The sequence below is a fragment of the Dipteris shenzhenensis genome, chromosome 22 (assembly GCF_047967505.1).
Source record: "Dipteris shenzhenensis isolate YYH24624 ecotype China chromosome 22, Dip_SZ_1.0, whole genome shotgun sequence".
In the NCBI taxonomy this organism is placed as follows: domain Eukaryota; kingdom Viridiplantae; phylum Streptophyta; class Polypodiopsida; order Gleicheniales; family Dipteridaceae; genus Dipteris; species Dipteris shenzhenensis.
This window is the reverse complement of record NC_141617.1, coordinates 23,266,470-23,281,928: the sequence shown is the minus strand read 5'-3', so window position 1 is coordinate 23,281,928 and position 15,459 is coordinate 23,266,470. Positions and strand designations below refer to the sequence as shown.

Here is a 15,459-nt window from a genome sequence, read left to right as displayed (position 1 = left end):
CCTTTGGAGTTTTATCGAGCAGGTCCTTGGAATTATTTGGATGCAGCGGGTATTGGCTCCTTCCCTACATGCCTAGACATCAGCATCTTCTTCCTCCGCAAGGGGGCGGAGGGAAAGGTGTCCGTCCTTGCCCCTCACGATGGTCCTAGCTATTCCTTCACTATCTCCAGTGAAGGGAATGAGCAATGGACGAATGAAAATGTTTGGGAGACAATACGAGATCAGTCCCAGGAGCAGGTGCAGGACTGGATCGGTAGTAGAGCAGCGGAGCTTCTTCAGTAGCAGTGGCAGGAGGGTGACGTTCGTCTGAGATGGCGCCACAGCGCCAAACGTTTCCGACTCTTGGCCATCATTCGGCCACCTCTGGAGTGGGTCTACGTGGAAGGGCTCCGCCCGTGGAGGACCTCAGAGGTAGCGGGTTTCTACAGTATTTCCTTGGCAGAGGCGTCGAGCTGGTTAGAGAGAGCCTACCACCACGGGACGAAGGGTCTCTCACCTCTGTTGAAGGTTTTAGAGGATGGGTCCAATGATCCGACCTCTCTTTCGAAACCCTCACAGAAGCGCCTTCGTCTGCACACTGGACATCCTCCGACCACCTCGACATCGACCGCAAGCAGACAGTTGTTTGTGGCCCACCTTCCCTCCTCATGAGTTTACGCATTATCTCTTGGAACGTCAACGGGTTCCACTCATCAGGAACCCGCGGCCCCAGGAAGATGGTGCTCAGATAGGAGCTCCAGCTAGCCTTGGTGGGAAGGGTAGATGTGCTCCTACCACAGGAACACAATCTTTCGGCTTCTCAGACTAGTATTTGTGGGAAGGTCCTCACAGGACGCTCCCACACCTACTGGGAACCTTTGATTGGTGAGCAGGGGAGAAGCGGGGGTGTTTGTACCTCCATCGACGCTTCTCTAGTTCAGCATGTGTATGGTTTTGGCACTCTGATCCGAGGACGTGCGCTTTGGGTGGGCTTGAATATTGAGGGATTCCGTATCGGCATCCTCAATATCTATGTCCCGACCGATCTCAGACGGAGAGCCGCTTTTTGGAGATCCTTGACAGACTTGTTGCCAGAGATGGATTCTTGGATTGTAGGAGGGGACTTCAACAACCTTGAGACCCTAGAGGATCAATAGGGACGGGGCCCAGAGTTTCTTGGTATAGCTCAGGCAGAGCAGGCAGATTGGGACTCCTTCCTATTCGCAGTGGGAGGTCGGGACAGCTGGAGGGAGCCTTCCTTTCGTAGATGGACAGGGAGTCTGGACTTCTCTTGGGGTTACAGGAGGGAGGGAGGCAGAATTTTGGAGCGGTTGGACCGTTTCTATGTCAGTGATTGGGCGCTTGGCAGAGGTGGAGAGTCAGGAGTGGTTCCAGGGACGACACTCTCAGACCATGCCCCAGTCATCCTAGTCCTGGACTCAGCCTCTCACTCCTCACCTCCACGCTCATGCCGGATCCCAGACTCCATCTACTCCAGAGCAGCGGTTCACAGCAAGATAGTGGACCTATGGGAGCAGGATTGGGACCCCACCGGGGATATGGCAGCACAGGTAGCTCAGGCGCTTGCTGAGTCTAGCCTCATCTATCAGCAGGAGGCGATTCAGGTCAGGCAGCAGTGTTGGGCGAAGGAGATGGGTCTCAGATGAGATCTCGCTTCGATTCAGCGGATGCAGCAGTCTTCTCCAGGCTCTGAGGAGCTCAGACAGCAGGAGGTTCGGGCCCGAGCCATGCTAGAGGAGATCACCCAGTGTCGCTCAGAGTTCTCATTTCATGCTTCCAAGTCCTTCTGGGCTAGGAAAGGCGACAGGATGTGCAGAGAGTTCTTCAGGACTCATGGACAGAGGTCAGCAGGGGAACAGCTCCGTTCTCTTAGAGCACAGGATGGTAGTGTCAGGACAGATCCAGACAAGGTCCGGGACTTGGCGACAGATATCTACAGATCATTGTTTCAGCAGGAGCCCCCAGACCCTCGTGGCCGCCTATGCAGGGAGGAGGTGTGGAGGTCTACACCGCGGCTCGTGCAACCTAGCATGAGTGACTCCCTTCTCGCTCCTTTCACCGTGGCAGAGATGCAGGATGCGGTGAGTGCTATTGATGGGCAGAAATGCCCAGGTGAGGATGGCCTCTCTAAAGCCTTCTTCACCACCTTTTGGGAGCAGATCCACCGGCCCTTGCTCGCAGCCTTCCAACATATCTTCTCCAGCGGGTAGATGCCAGAGAGCCTTGCGACAGGCTTGATATGCCTAATCCCCAAAGGGGGGGACCGTCAGGAGATCAGACAGTGGCGCCCTATCACCCTCCTCCCGACCGCCTACAAAATCCTCGCCAAGATGATCAGTAGCCGCATCCGCCCCCTGCTACACGACTTGATCCATGACACCCAGACTGGTTTTGTCCAAGATCGCAGCATTTTGGACAACATCTTCACTTTCTCAGAGGCGACGGAATGGGCCCAGCACAGTGGCCAGCACCTTGCCATACTCCTTCTCGACTTTGAGAAGGCGTACGACAGGGTAGATTGGTCTTTCTTGGAAGGTACACTCTCTCGGTTCAGTTTCCCGAACGAGTGGATCAGAGGTATTGCTAGCCCTACAGGTCGGCCCCCAGCCGGGTTATCATCAGTGGCAGGATGGGGGAGAGATTCACCCTTGAGCGCCCGGTGCGTCAGGGCTGTCCGCTAGCGCCCTACCTCTTCCTATTTTTTGCGGAGGCCATGACCCACTTCCTACGAGCCCGTACCACTGGTCTTCGCGGGATGCGTCTCCCTATTCGAGATGATGCAGAACTTCTGGACTCCGAGTATGCAGACGACACAGCCTTATATGTGCAGGATGATGTTGAGTCATTGGAGTGAGTGAGACTGTCCCTAGAGGTTTTGTGCCTTGCCGTTGGGGTGAAAATCAACTGGCATAAGTCCGTTGGTTTTCTTACGGATCCGGGAGCCAGCTCACAGTGGGGTATTTTCCTGGGGTTTCGTTGGATCCCTAGAGGACAGACGACACGTTACCTGGGATTCCAGGTAGGCCTGGACATCACGCCAGCTCAGTAGTTCTTGCCGGGTCCTAGCCTCCATATGACGAAAGCTTGCTTTCTAGAGCACGGCTCGGCTTTCCTTGGCAGGCATGGCCCTTGTGGTCAACCAGGTCCTTCTTGCCACTGCTTGGTATGTGGCCTCTTGTTGGTGTTTCTCGAGATCATGTGTAGCCCAGTTGAGGAGACTGGTGCGGAACTTCCTCTGGTCTGGTTCAGATGGTTCGGGCACCACCAGAGCCAGGGTCGCCTGGCAGACGGTCATTCTTCCCCAGACAGAGGGCGGCCTTGGCATCATAGATCCATAACTGCAGAGTCAGGCACTACTTGGCAAGTTAGTCATCCGCGGTCTGACCCCAGGAGGGCAGACGTGGAAGCTCTTGCTGCAGCATGGTCTCAGCGCGTGTACCTCCCAGAGAGGGGGTGTTTGGCAGCCATCTATCCGGTGGATCTTCACTTCTGCCCCATTGACGTAGCCCCGTTTCCCCTTCCTCCGTAGCCTCATCTCGGTCTGGAGGAAGTTGCGACACAGCCTCTCCCAGGTTCCCCCTAGCTACTGAGAGGAGATAGACAGACAGCCCTTGATCTGGAGCAGCCAGGTGACAGATGATACAGGTCGCCAGCTTGGAGAGAGATCCCATATCCCTTGGGCGCTCTAGGCGCGTGGGCCCGTGCGCTCGCTCCGGGTTTGGAGGGATGTCTACAGCCAGCTGAGCCCAGGCGAGCTAGCAGCAGCAGTAGGTACGGCACGTGGGATCCAGGCTCGGCGAGCGGAGATCGATGTTGCCATTCTTGTAGGTTGGAGGATTCCCATGGTCACCGGATAGCTCTTCCCGGGAGATGAGAGGTGGCTAGGACAGTTCACTCCACGGGGAATTCCTTTGGTGGTTGCAGGCCTTTTCTCGGACTCCTTGATCCACTTCTTCTCCGTCGCCGATGATAGCCACCTACAGAGCAGAGAGGCCGTGATCGACCCCCAGCTTCCCTGGCAGCGCCTTGGCATTGTAGGGCTGCAAGGGAAAACGTGGCATATAGACCCCCTGATTATGCAGGACCAGGATTGGAGACTCTGGATATGGGAGGGCCGTTCCTTGACAGAGGTGGAGTGGGACCCAGGGGACTGGCGTTGGCCACCATTGGAGACCTCAGAGAACCCTACCCCCTTCTTCTCTTACAGTGCGCGTACAGGTAGGCGTGCTCTTGGGGCTCTCTAGGGCGGGCTACCCACAGAGGCACACAGTTGGTATGCCCAGGGGATATCTCTGGTCTTTCTTCACACTTTCTGGAAAACTCTTTGGGCTAGCTGGCGGCCGAGGAAGATCTCTTACTTCCTTTGGATGGTGGCACACAAGGGGCTACCAGTTGGCAGTTGGCTGAGGCAGATGGGGCAGGAGGGGCACTACCAGATGTGTTTTCAGGAGGAGTCGTCCCTGAAGCACTGCCTCTGGAGCTGCTCGCATGCGCAAACAGTTTGGAAGGGAGTCATGGGGATTATAGCGAGGGCTGCACCCGAGCTAGGACCGATCACTTGGGGAGCCGTTTGCTGGTGCAGCACTGAGATGGGACATCACTTGGCTTATGAGTTCTCTAGGCAGGATCCCGTCTTCTTCATCACGCAGGCCACCTGGGCATACATGGACAGCTTCCCTTGGCATCTGACAGAGACAGATGCAGGAGCGATGACTCGGCACCCAGTTTGGGAGATCATAGGGAGCATTGCAGGCTGGCATATCTGGACTTCTAGATGCGCGCAGACCGTAGGAGATCAGGCTTCTTCGGCTACCCAGACCCTAGGAGACATTTGGAGCACGATCATTCACATGCTCAAGGGTCAGTGTGATCAGATTCAGGGGGAGTCCCGGGCAGGGAAGGAAAAGAGACGGCGCTTCCTTCGCGACTGGGACCACCGGGAGTTGTTCTTCCAGCACTCTGCTTAGAGTCTTCAGTGGCACTACGCCCCCCCACCGTGGCTGTTTGTCCACTCTCCGATGATTATGCCCTGAGAGGCTTGTAATTAGCATTTTGGCTCCTCGAGCTGTATCCATTTTGTGATTGCAGCCCGCTGGCCTTTAGGCCTTCTTGTACTCTCGCTTTCAAGTAATATAACTAGCACTACTTTTTGCGCAAAAAAAAAAAAACTGGTTTGATGCTGTATTTATGGACAGCCAAAAAGATGATGACATGGACTCCAAAGACTGTTGACGTTATGCAGGATCATGATTTTAAATACCAGAATGACAAAAGTATTGAAGGTCTTTGATAACCACATCTTGAACCTGCTGTTACTATGGAAAGAAAGCTACAAGCATCAATAGAAGTTCTTTTCTCTGGAAAACAAAAAAATCATGTGAAATGTTGTACCCTTTATCCAAATAGTCTAATCAGGCTTATAGGCACACATTATCCACATCCTTCTAGGCATTTATGAGTGTGAAGCAGCTTTCCATCTGCATAATCTCACAAGCTAGAAAGCCAAGAATGAACCCATCCAAAAGTGAAGGACAACCTCACACTATGACCCTTCTACGCACATGTCACACAGTTGCAAAGAAAGAAGGCATCATCACATGTGACTAACCACCCAGTCATATGGCAAACCCATGCCCATACCTAATTCTAGAGTTAGAAATGCATGTGCTATGAACATGGGCCACAATGCCCCTAGGTGCCTTGTCTAGCGACACTATTGTTCCAATGTATTTCTAGGGGTGCAAGAAATTGAAGGCTAGAAGCATAAATTGGCTTTGAGCACCTAGGATTATTAGGTGCTAATGGATGAATTAGTGCCTTGACCTTGGGTGTATGTGAGCTTGGGAGGGTTAGGTTATAACGAGAAGTTGAGGGGCAGCTAGGGATAGGTAGGCAGAGAGAGTTAGAATAAGAACATGCAAGCATGGTGTGTGGTGTACTTGCAACACCTTTTAGAATGGGATTAGGTGGGATTGTGATGCAAAGTGTTGAGTTGAGGTTTGGATCCCGTAGATCATACAAGTTGGCAAATACCATAAAGGTGCCAACCATGAAAATCAACGAAAAAATAAACGTTGGCTGTCAGAAAGACACTCCTGCTGCCAGAGACCCCAGCTCACTGCCTAGGGATTCTCTGTAATAGGGGCTAACAACCAGGGTGGCGGACTAGACAACCATCTGATCCCTCTTGGGGTGATGTTGTAGAAAACACCTGCAGGCCAAGCCTTGCAGAAACGTTCGCGTCGTGCGACGGTAGCTCGAGAACCTGGAGAGCCTTGCTCCCAAATGGCGCGAAGCGTGAAGATGATGTCCCACGAGATGGCTACCAAGGTGGCCGACGGTGGGACATGGTGCTGGCCCATAACCCAGTTGCAGTGAGCAACCCAGATTTTCCATGCCGTACATTTCACAAGACTTGATTGAACCTTGCTCATCAACAAATGTGCCAATCTCAATGAGGCTGCAAACAATATCCAACAAGTGGTTATTGGAAACAAGCCCTCGCGAGTTGCACCACATAGATGGTTTTATGGTGGACTGTTGTTTGTGTGCATTGTGTGTTTGTGCTCAAGGGATGAAGTGGATCATGAAAGTTGGTGCCATTAGAATCATGAGTGCTCCAACTATTATGTCCACGCATGGACATAACTAGGCTAGTGTTATGGAGGTCAGGTTAACCCATGGTCATGTCTCCTAAACTTGGGATAGCTAGGACATATGGTACCTTTAGTACACTAGGGGAGTCTTAGGCTTGAGACACCTAAGACAGCCTACATCTATATAAGTGAGAGCCATTGCTCACTTTGGACATTCTTGGGAGTGGGGCCTCCTGAGAATACCTAGCTAGGTTGAGAGCCTTTCCAGGTCTGTCTCTCCCTAATAACATGTATGCATGGATGAGACTGTGTGGTATGGCTTAGATAGGATGGACTATGGGGCAGAGGTTGTGTGACCTCTAGCTCAGGGGTGATCCGGAGGGATCTACAGGTGGGTGGCGACACACTAGAAGATACCACAAGTGTCCCCGTGTGTTTATTCTGATATTGGTCTATGCTTGCAGGTTAGCATGGAGATAGAGGAGATCCTGGATCCCTAGCTTAGGGCTTGTTTCATTTCTTATCAAAGCGAACTCTATCTTATTGATTCTAGAGCTTTGAATGCTTGTTTGCCTGCTGCAATTGCTTGTGTGTGATTACGTGGAATGGAGAATTTGTGGCGCTTGAATTTTGAGGTTTTGCTTGGAGTTTCAAGTAGTTTGTAGCTGTACGGTAATTTCTTTTTGTTCAAGCTGTATTGGGAATTTCGTTTTTGCTTCTCCTACCTCTATTTGCAAGTTAGAACACTTTGCAAGTGTAGAGGAGGGTCGAGAAAAGAGAAGGGAGAGAATTTACAGCAAATAGAGTGTGTTTTGGTGAAATGATTTGTTAGCTGTAGGTGAATCTGTCGAAGGGCGATTCGCTGCAGTATTTTGGATAGAAACCGTGTCTGGCAAGGTCAATCTTTTCCTTCGTGTGTGGTCTTGAAGGGGACTTTATGCATCAAACTTGTCTGCATCAACTTGTTAAAGATGTTCAAATTAGTGTTGCAAGAGTTAGTATGGGTGTGATATACCTATCATGTTAGGTAAATTGTAGTTATATTTGAATTTGGAATTTGCTTATCGGTTGTATAGTTTTGAAGTTGGTGGGATATCATCATATTGGGTGCGTAGTCCTTTCGTTTAGATACTGTGGATAGAGAAGTATGAATTGGGATGTTAGGCGAATCTACATGACAATTTACTATTTGAGGGTTGAGGATCAATTGGCAGACAGTTGAGAATCGAGGGATGTAAATGAAACATTAGGTAGATTTATAAGGATCCATCTTGTTGACCATTGGATCGATCTTGTGCCTTGTGCACTGTGTGTGTTCGGGCAGCCCTATAGGACAAGTTTGATTGTGGAGGGCAAAATTGCAGGCAACTTCAAGAGGATCTCCGGCTGGTCTCACGTGAGACTTAGCAAGTCACCTTGGGATGCACCGGTGCTATTGGTGAGGAAGAAAAACTTAGGTGTGTGTCTATGCATAGACTACAAGGGTCTTAGTCGATTAACAATTAAGAACAAATATCAGCTACCTCAGGTGGACGATCTTATCGATCGGCTTTGCGGAGCTAAGTATTTTACTGAGATCGATTTGAAAATGGGCTATCATCAGATAAAGATATTTGAAAAAGACGTCTTTAAGACGACATTTCGTACGAGATTTGGACACTATGAGTTCTTGGTGTTACCATTTGGACTCACTAATGTACCAGCAACCTTTTAGCAGATGGCGAATGATTTATTTCATTCATATCTGAGAAAATTTGTAGTGGTCTTTCTCGATGACATCTTGATTTACAACAAGACTCTCTTTGAGCAATGACACCATCTGCAGATTGTGCTGTCCATACTCAAAACATAGAATCTCGCCCTACATCTTCGAATTCCCACCTCCATCGCTCCTCCTCCGACTTCCTTCCAGCGGGAGCATTTGCGCTTGTTAAGACATTGCCTCGACACTTGTGGAGCAGAGCCCCATCCTCCTCGGCCCACATCTTGTTTACCTCTTTCCTTGGTATCATGGGTTCACAGTGGAGGACATGGATACGACACACCATGTTCCACGTTTCCCGGTTACACTTCGCTTCCCAAGGCTCCCAAAGGAGTATGGAGCCACCCTCCCTTCCATTGGTTGGGCACTTAGTACAATGCTCGAGTCCTTGCCAGAGTCGGCCGCCTCAGTTTTAGCAGATGATGGAGTCCCTAGGATCAGACTGGTGGTTGAGAGCCTAGAGTCCCTCCCAGAGCTGACCCTTCTCGAGACCCTTGAAGGGGGCACACTTCGCCAAAGGGTGGAGATTTTTGGGTTACCAGGCCAGTGTCTTCGGTGCAGACAGATGGGTCACCTTGCCAGAGATTGTTGCCCCGTGGCCTCCCTCGTTTCCCCCCCCCCCCTCGCAGAGTAGACAGAGTCAGCAGGTCCGAGCCCAGTGGCCTCTCACACAGGAGCAGTAGGAGTCTCAGATCCCTTGGGTTACCCCCTCAGATTGGGACTGGACCCAAGTTAAAAAGAAAAAGAAAACAAACAAGCAGGCCCGCAAGCGTCGCAGGCAGGGCCAATCGCAAAGAGAGGGACAGGATTGACCGAGAGGCCCCGAAGGAGGAACAGCAGGAGCCACCTCCTCTAGCGGTAGGGGCCACCGCCCATCTAGACGGTCCTTCAGCTTTGGAGGTTCAGCCTCCAAATCCACCCTTGCAGCAGCGGCGAGCCCCAAGAGCTCTAGATGCGGTGATGGCGGAAGCTGCTAGCTTGATGGGGGTCGCGGATGAGCCGATCCAGAGCCCCGACGAGCCTGATCAGCAGAGGGGCTCTGTGGTCCTTGTCCCTCCTCCTCCCCCTCCCCCCCCAGACCCTTCCCCCTCTTGCTCCTCACTTCCCCCTCCCCCTCCAGGGTCCCCCCCTGCCCCCTCCCCCCTCCTATAGTCACCCTTACCACCCACCCCCCTTCCTCTATTACCCGTGCCCCTACCGCTCCCTCTCCTGCTGCTCCCCTCTCCACTTCAGCAGCAGGTTCTTCCGCTTCGACACCCCTACCAGCTGGCAGGGGAACGATGACGCCTCTTTTGCTTCCTTATCACAGCAGCAGGTCCGCTCAAGGAGGGATCCCAGATGTAGACTCCTGGATTATTGGAGGTGACTTCAACAACCTGGAGTTTGGGGAAGACAAGCAGGGTGGAGCCTCTTTTTCTGAGATGCCAGCAAGAGAGCGTAGCACTTGGGAGCAGTTCATTTTCATGATCAGTGGCAGAGACCCATGGAGAGAGCCGGATTTTAGTAGGACACTTGGCAGCCTTCTCTTCTCCTTTGGACAGAGGAGACACGATGGTTTGCTAGAGAGACTAGATCATTTCTATGTTGGGACTGGGCATTACACAGAGGTGGATCTATCGGGATTCTGGCAGGTACACGATGTTAGACCACTCTCCAGTGGTACTTCACTTGGATCAGCCACGTCAAGGTCTCCCCCAGAAGGGGGCCTGCATTCCAGAGGACCTCCTGCAGGACGAGGAGATTGAGCAGGTCATGGCAGGGATTTGGGAGTAGTCAGAGACGGCACCGTGTGAGGGCTGGGCTGCATGGGTGGCTAATGCGATGCAGAGGAGCAGTGAGGAGCTGCAGGCTCATGCCCTTAGGCGGAGGAGTATCCTTTAGGAGCGTGAGCGGGCTTTGAGGAGAGACCTTGCCTCCATTGAGAGGCTCAGGGAGTAGGATCCAATGTCCTAGTCGCTTAGTGAGAGATTCGAGAGCGCTTGTCTCGAGCTCCAGGACACGGAGGTGCGGCGGGCTGAGTTTTCCTATCATTCCTCCCGGGCCTGATGGGTGTAACAGGGGGACAGGATGACGAAGCAGTTCTTTCAAACCACTGGGCCCCGATTGGGAGGCACACAGCTACAGCGTCTTCAGGACTCGCAGGGCATCATGCACACTGACCCGCAGGAGATTCTGGACATGACCACCGGTTTTTACAGCCAGCTCTTTCAGATGGAGAGGATGACCCCAGTTGGTCTTGTGGCCCGAGAGCTAGTTTGGGATCACGTTCCGCTAGTAGTCTTGCAGGACTTATGCAGCAGACTTGAGGAGCCTTTCACAGATGAGGAGCTCTGGGAAGCCCTCAAGGCTCTCCCGACCCAGAAGTGTCCGGGTGCGGATGGCTTGACTCCGGCCTTCTTCCGGAACTTCTGGGAGATTATCTCCACTCCTTTCCGTCTAGCTTGCCAGGAGATTTTTGACACAGGCCTTCTCCCTCAGTCTTTGAGTAGGGGTTGGATTTGTTTGATCCCGAAAGGGGGAGATAGGTCAGACATCCGACAGTGGAGGACGATCACTCTGCTTGACACTGCATACAAGATCCTCGCCAAGGTCTTGAGTTTGCGGTTACAGTCCCATCTTACCGACATCATCCATGACACACAGACTGGGTTTGTCCAGGAGTGTAGCATCCTGGACAACATCTTCACGTTCTGGGAGGCAGTGGATTGGTACAGGGAGGAGTCACAGCCGTTGGCCGTCCTTCTCTTGGACTTTGAGAAGGCCTACGACAGGGTGGAGTGGTCGTTCTTGGAGGGCACTATGAGGAGATTGGGTTTCTCAGACAGATGGGTCAGAGGATTTTTAGCGCTATATGCAGGGAGCTCTAGCCAGATCCTTATCGGGGGACACACAGGAGAGGCCTTTCCTCTCTCTCGCTCAATCCGCCAGGGCTGCCCACTCGCTCCCTTTCTCTTCCTGTTTGTAGTGGAGGCTTTGGGCTACTATTTGAGATCACAGGTGGCGGGTCTCACAGGGCTGAAGCTCCCAATCAGACAGGAGGAGGAGCTACTGGACTCGAAGTTTATAGACAACATGGCCTTGTATGTTGAGGGCACCATAGCGAGTCTAGAGAGAGTTAGGGGCGTCCTAGCTATTTATTGTGAGGCCTCGGGGGCACAGATCAACTGGATGAAATCTATAGGTTTCTTCACAGGCTTTGAGGAGACATTGGAGATCCGTGAGTGGGGGAGTGACTTTGGCTTCAGCTGGATACCGTAGGGCCAGACAGCGAGATACCTTGGATGCCAAGTGGGTATTGACATTGCAGCAGAGCAGCAGATTACCTCGGTCCTTGAGAGTGTTTGGCGCAAGCTTCTCTATTGAAGCTCGGCCAAACTCTCCTTAGTAGGTCGTGCCTTAGTGGCAAACCAGGTCCTTGCCACGGCCTGGTATATCGCCTCTTGCTGGTGCTTTTACAGAGGTTGCATTGGGCAGCTCCGACGGTTGGTACGGAACTTCCTTTGGGCAGGTTCAGATGGCACGAGGAACACTAGGGCCCGAGTAGCTTGACAGACATTGATCATGCCACAGGCATTGAAAGGCTTGGGTGTCATTGATCCGGAGATGCAGAGCAGGGCCCTTCTGGGCAAGTTGGTGGTTCATGGCCTCACCCCAGGTTCTAGAGGTGCCTTTGGTTGTGGGAGGGTAGACCCCTGAGGGAGGTCCAGTGGGATTCGGGAGAGTGGTTTTGGTCCTCGAGCAGGTGGATGAGGTGCCTTTTTTTCCTACACCACACAGATTGGCAGGAGGCTTCAGATGGACTCGTCGAGGTGAACCCCTTCGAGGGAGAGACATTGGGTGACCAAGAGAGTGCCCCGGGATGTGCGCTCCAGGTTTTGGATGCAGTTGTGGTCCAGCTTGCGGCCGAGGAAGATCTCTTACTTCTTCTAGCTGGCCGCCCATGGAGGCTTGCCCATCGGACCGTGGTTGGAGCAGATGCGAGTGGACGGGCAGTGCCATTGTTGCTTTGATGGTGTCCTGGAGACTATCTCGCATTACCTGTGGAGCTGTCGTAGCGCAACGAGGATCTGGATGGGAGCCCTCAGGATCATGACTTGTATGCAGAGTCTTCATAGAGACTACACCTGAGGGATGGTGGCTTGGTTGACAGAGGGAGGACATGCGCTTCAGATTGATGAGATCTCCCCAGCCTATTGGATATAGGGTCAGAGCATCCAGAGGGTCTCACTCCACGAGGCAGTCCCCCCTGACAGTCTAGCTCCTCCTCCTAAGGAGGACAGTGTTTGGGAGGTAGTAGCCAGCATCACGGCTTGGAACATTTGGGTGGCTCGCTGCAGTCTTGTGATGGGTGAGCACCCGGTTCCACGCGCGGCTACCCTAGTTGCCATATGGCAGGATATCGTCTACACTCTATGATCCACCTGGGAGCGCGGGACTCCAGGCTCCAGGGCGACTATCGAGAGGTGTGCTCGCTTCTGCAAGGCTTGACCTGCAGGTGTTTTCTACATCTTCACTCCGCGAGGGATTCGCTGGCTGTATAGTCCCCCCACTTGGCTGTTAGCCCCAGTTCCAGAGATCCCCTAGGCAGTGAGCTGGGGTTTCTCAAGAACAGGCCGGTTTTTCTTTCAGCCTTTTCCGGTTTTTTACCATACTCAGCACCTTCGGGGCTGCTGTCTTGTATGAAATCTGTCAAGCATTAATAGAAGGTTCCTTTCTTTGGGGGGCGGGGGGGGGGGGGAACAGAGAATCTCTATGCTAAATAGAGTAAATGTGAGTTCTTCAAATGGGAACTCATGTACGTTGGACACATGTCATTTTGATAAATGGTGTTTGTATTGACCATGATAAAGTCAAGAAGGCATGTGGGGGGTGTTGGAAAGGTCATTGTTGCTGCAGACCAACATGTATAAGAGATGACTGCGTCACTTGGACTTGCTGTCGCAGCATGTTTTGACCAGATATGAGACACTTGTCCATTTCTAGTGATGTGATTCCTTGTTACAGCCATTGCCAATTTGAGGGCAAATCTCTTTTGGGTCCGGGTGACTATACCAAAGGGTAAATCTACTTAGTTTGTTTGTAGAATGGTGGGCCTTTTAAATGGCTTTGTAATTGTGTAGTACTTTAGTAAGGGAGCCATAAGTTGCCACATGGCATCATAGGCTGGCAATCCCATAAGTAAACTTGTAATTGATGCCATGCCCACACAAATAAAAGGGGGCTCTGCTGTACTATGTACCAATTCATTCTTAATGCATATGAGGAGAGCATGGGGGAGGGAGACCTAGGGCATGTGCCCAAAAGAAAAGGTGAGGGAGGGAGCTGCCATATAGGCAGCACCTCACAGGGAAAGGACAGCCACAAGGGGCTGCCACATGGGCAGCACATGAACTGCCATGCTGGCAGCACAGCAGCCTGGCAGAGGCACTTCAAGGCTTGTGGTGTGTGTACCAGCAGGAGGGTCGGCCATCTTGGAGGGGCTGGTTGGAGCCAGCCAACCAAGCCTTATATAGGCAGACAGAAGGGGCTGGTACCCTGCCTTGGAAGGCTCCAACCAGCCTTATATAGGCAGACAGAAGGGGCTGGGACCCTGCCTTGGAAGGAGGGCTAAAGCCCTTGGAGTGTGGGCCAAAGGCCCTTGAAAAGTGAGCCCCAAAAGGGGCATTTTGAGGCAGTAAAGTCGGTCAAGGAGGGGCTGAGTGGGTCGGCCGCATTACGCCTGTCAGATTTGTCTAAAGGGGTGGAGAAGGTTAAATACAATAAGTATAGACCCATTGTGTGGACATAGGAACTTGACACATGTTTTAAGCAATTAAAACATGTTGTCACTAGAGCTTCTATATTACAAATAGTCGATCCAAGTAAACCATTCGTGGTTGAAACAGATGCTAGTGACTTTGCTGTTGGAGCAGCTGTAGTCTAGGCTTGTAGACCAGTAGCTTTTGAGAGTAAAAAGCTAACCGAGCTACAGTAGAGGTGGCCAATGCACGAAAAAGAGATGTATGCTGTTATTCATGCGTTGAAAAAGTGGAAACATTATTTATGTGGCTCTACTTTTGTCGTCTATGTAGATAACTGTTCTCTGAAGTATTTTTGCAACGCCTCTGATCTTAGGGGCAAAAAGCTCATTGGTTGAAGTTGATGCAGGAATTTGACTTCAGGATTCGTTATTGAAAGGGTTCTACCAATAAGGTAGCTGATGCCTTGAGTAGAATCGGTACTGTGAATCAATTTTGTTTCACAAAGATCCATTCTGATCTGTATGACTCTCTCACGGGCCATTATTACAATGATGAATTCTTTCAAAGTGTTTGGGATAAAGTACAAGCTAGGAATGACTCTCTAAGGAGTAAACTAAGAGAGTAATCCATTCGGAATAGTTTGCTTTTCCGAAAGGGTAAGGTATGGGTACCTGAGGTGAGAGTACGAGACGTATCTTGTTTGAATGTCATGACAGTTCCAGTGCGGGTCATCCTGGGGTACAAAGAACTTTGGATCTAGTCAAAATAACTTTATTTTGGCCCAAATTTAAAGTGGATGTCGAACTTTATGCTTGAAACTGTCAACAATGCCAAGTCAATAAAGCAAAGCGTTTGAGACTGAGGTGGATTGTTGCCTCCTTTGGAAACACCTAAGAATAAACGGCAAAGTATTTCCATGGATTTTGTGGTAGGCTTACCATGAACCTCTCGTGGGCATGATGCAATTTGGGTAATTGTTGACTGACTCACCAAGTTGGCTAGATTCATACCTATGAGAGACTATTATAGCCACCCAGCTTGCTCACTCGTTTGTTGAGAAGCTGTGTAGTCTTTATGGCTTACCGGCTGAAATAGTCAATGGCAGAGACACTAAGTTTACTGGGCATTTCCGGCAGGCTGTTCTCAAGAAATTGGGGAGCTTATGCCTCCCTAAGGCAGTCTAATTCGAAAGGTTCCCTTTGGTGGAACTTGCGTACTATAGTGCTAAGCATCAGCAACCCAAAACGGTCGATTCGTGTTAATGTATGGATAAGAGCCTAGAGCCCCTTGAGAAGTTGGCTTATAAAATGTCAAGGTGAGCTCTGCTATTGATTGGCTGCAACAGCAACAAGATATGTTG

The 15,459-nt window shown here is 51.4% G+C and overlaps 1 protein-coding gene across 1 annotated transcript in view; it reads left to right on the top strand.

Annotated features, from left to right (window-relative positions):
- The window catches only part of MIA40 (Cox19-like CHCH family protein), a 64,627-nt gene that overhangs the window by 34,255 nt on the left and 14,913 nt on the right, over nucleotides 1–15,459 (top strand). The window lies entirely within an intron of this gene.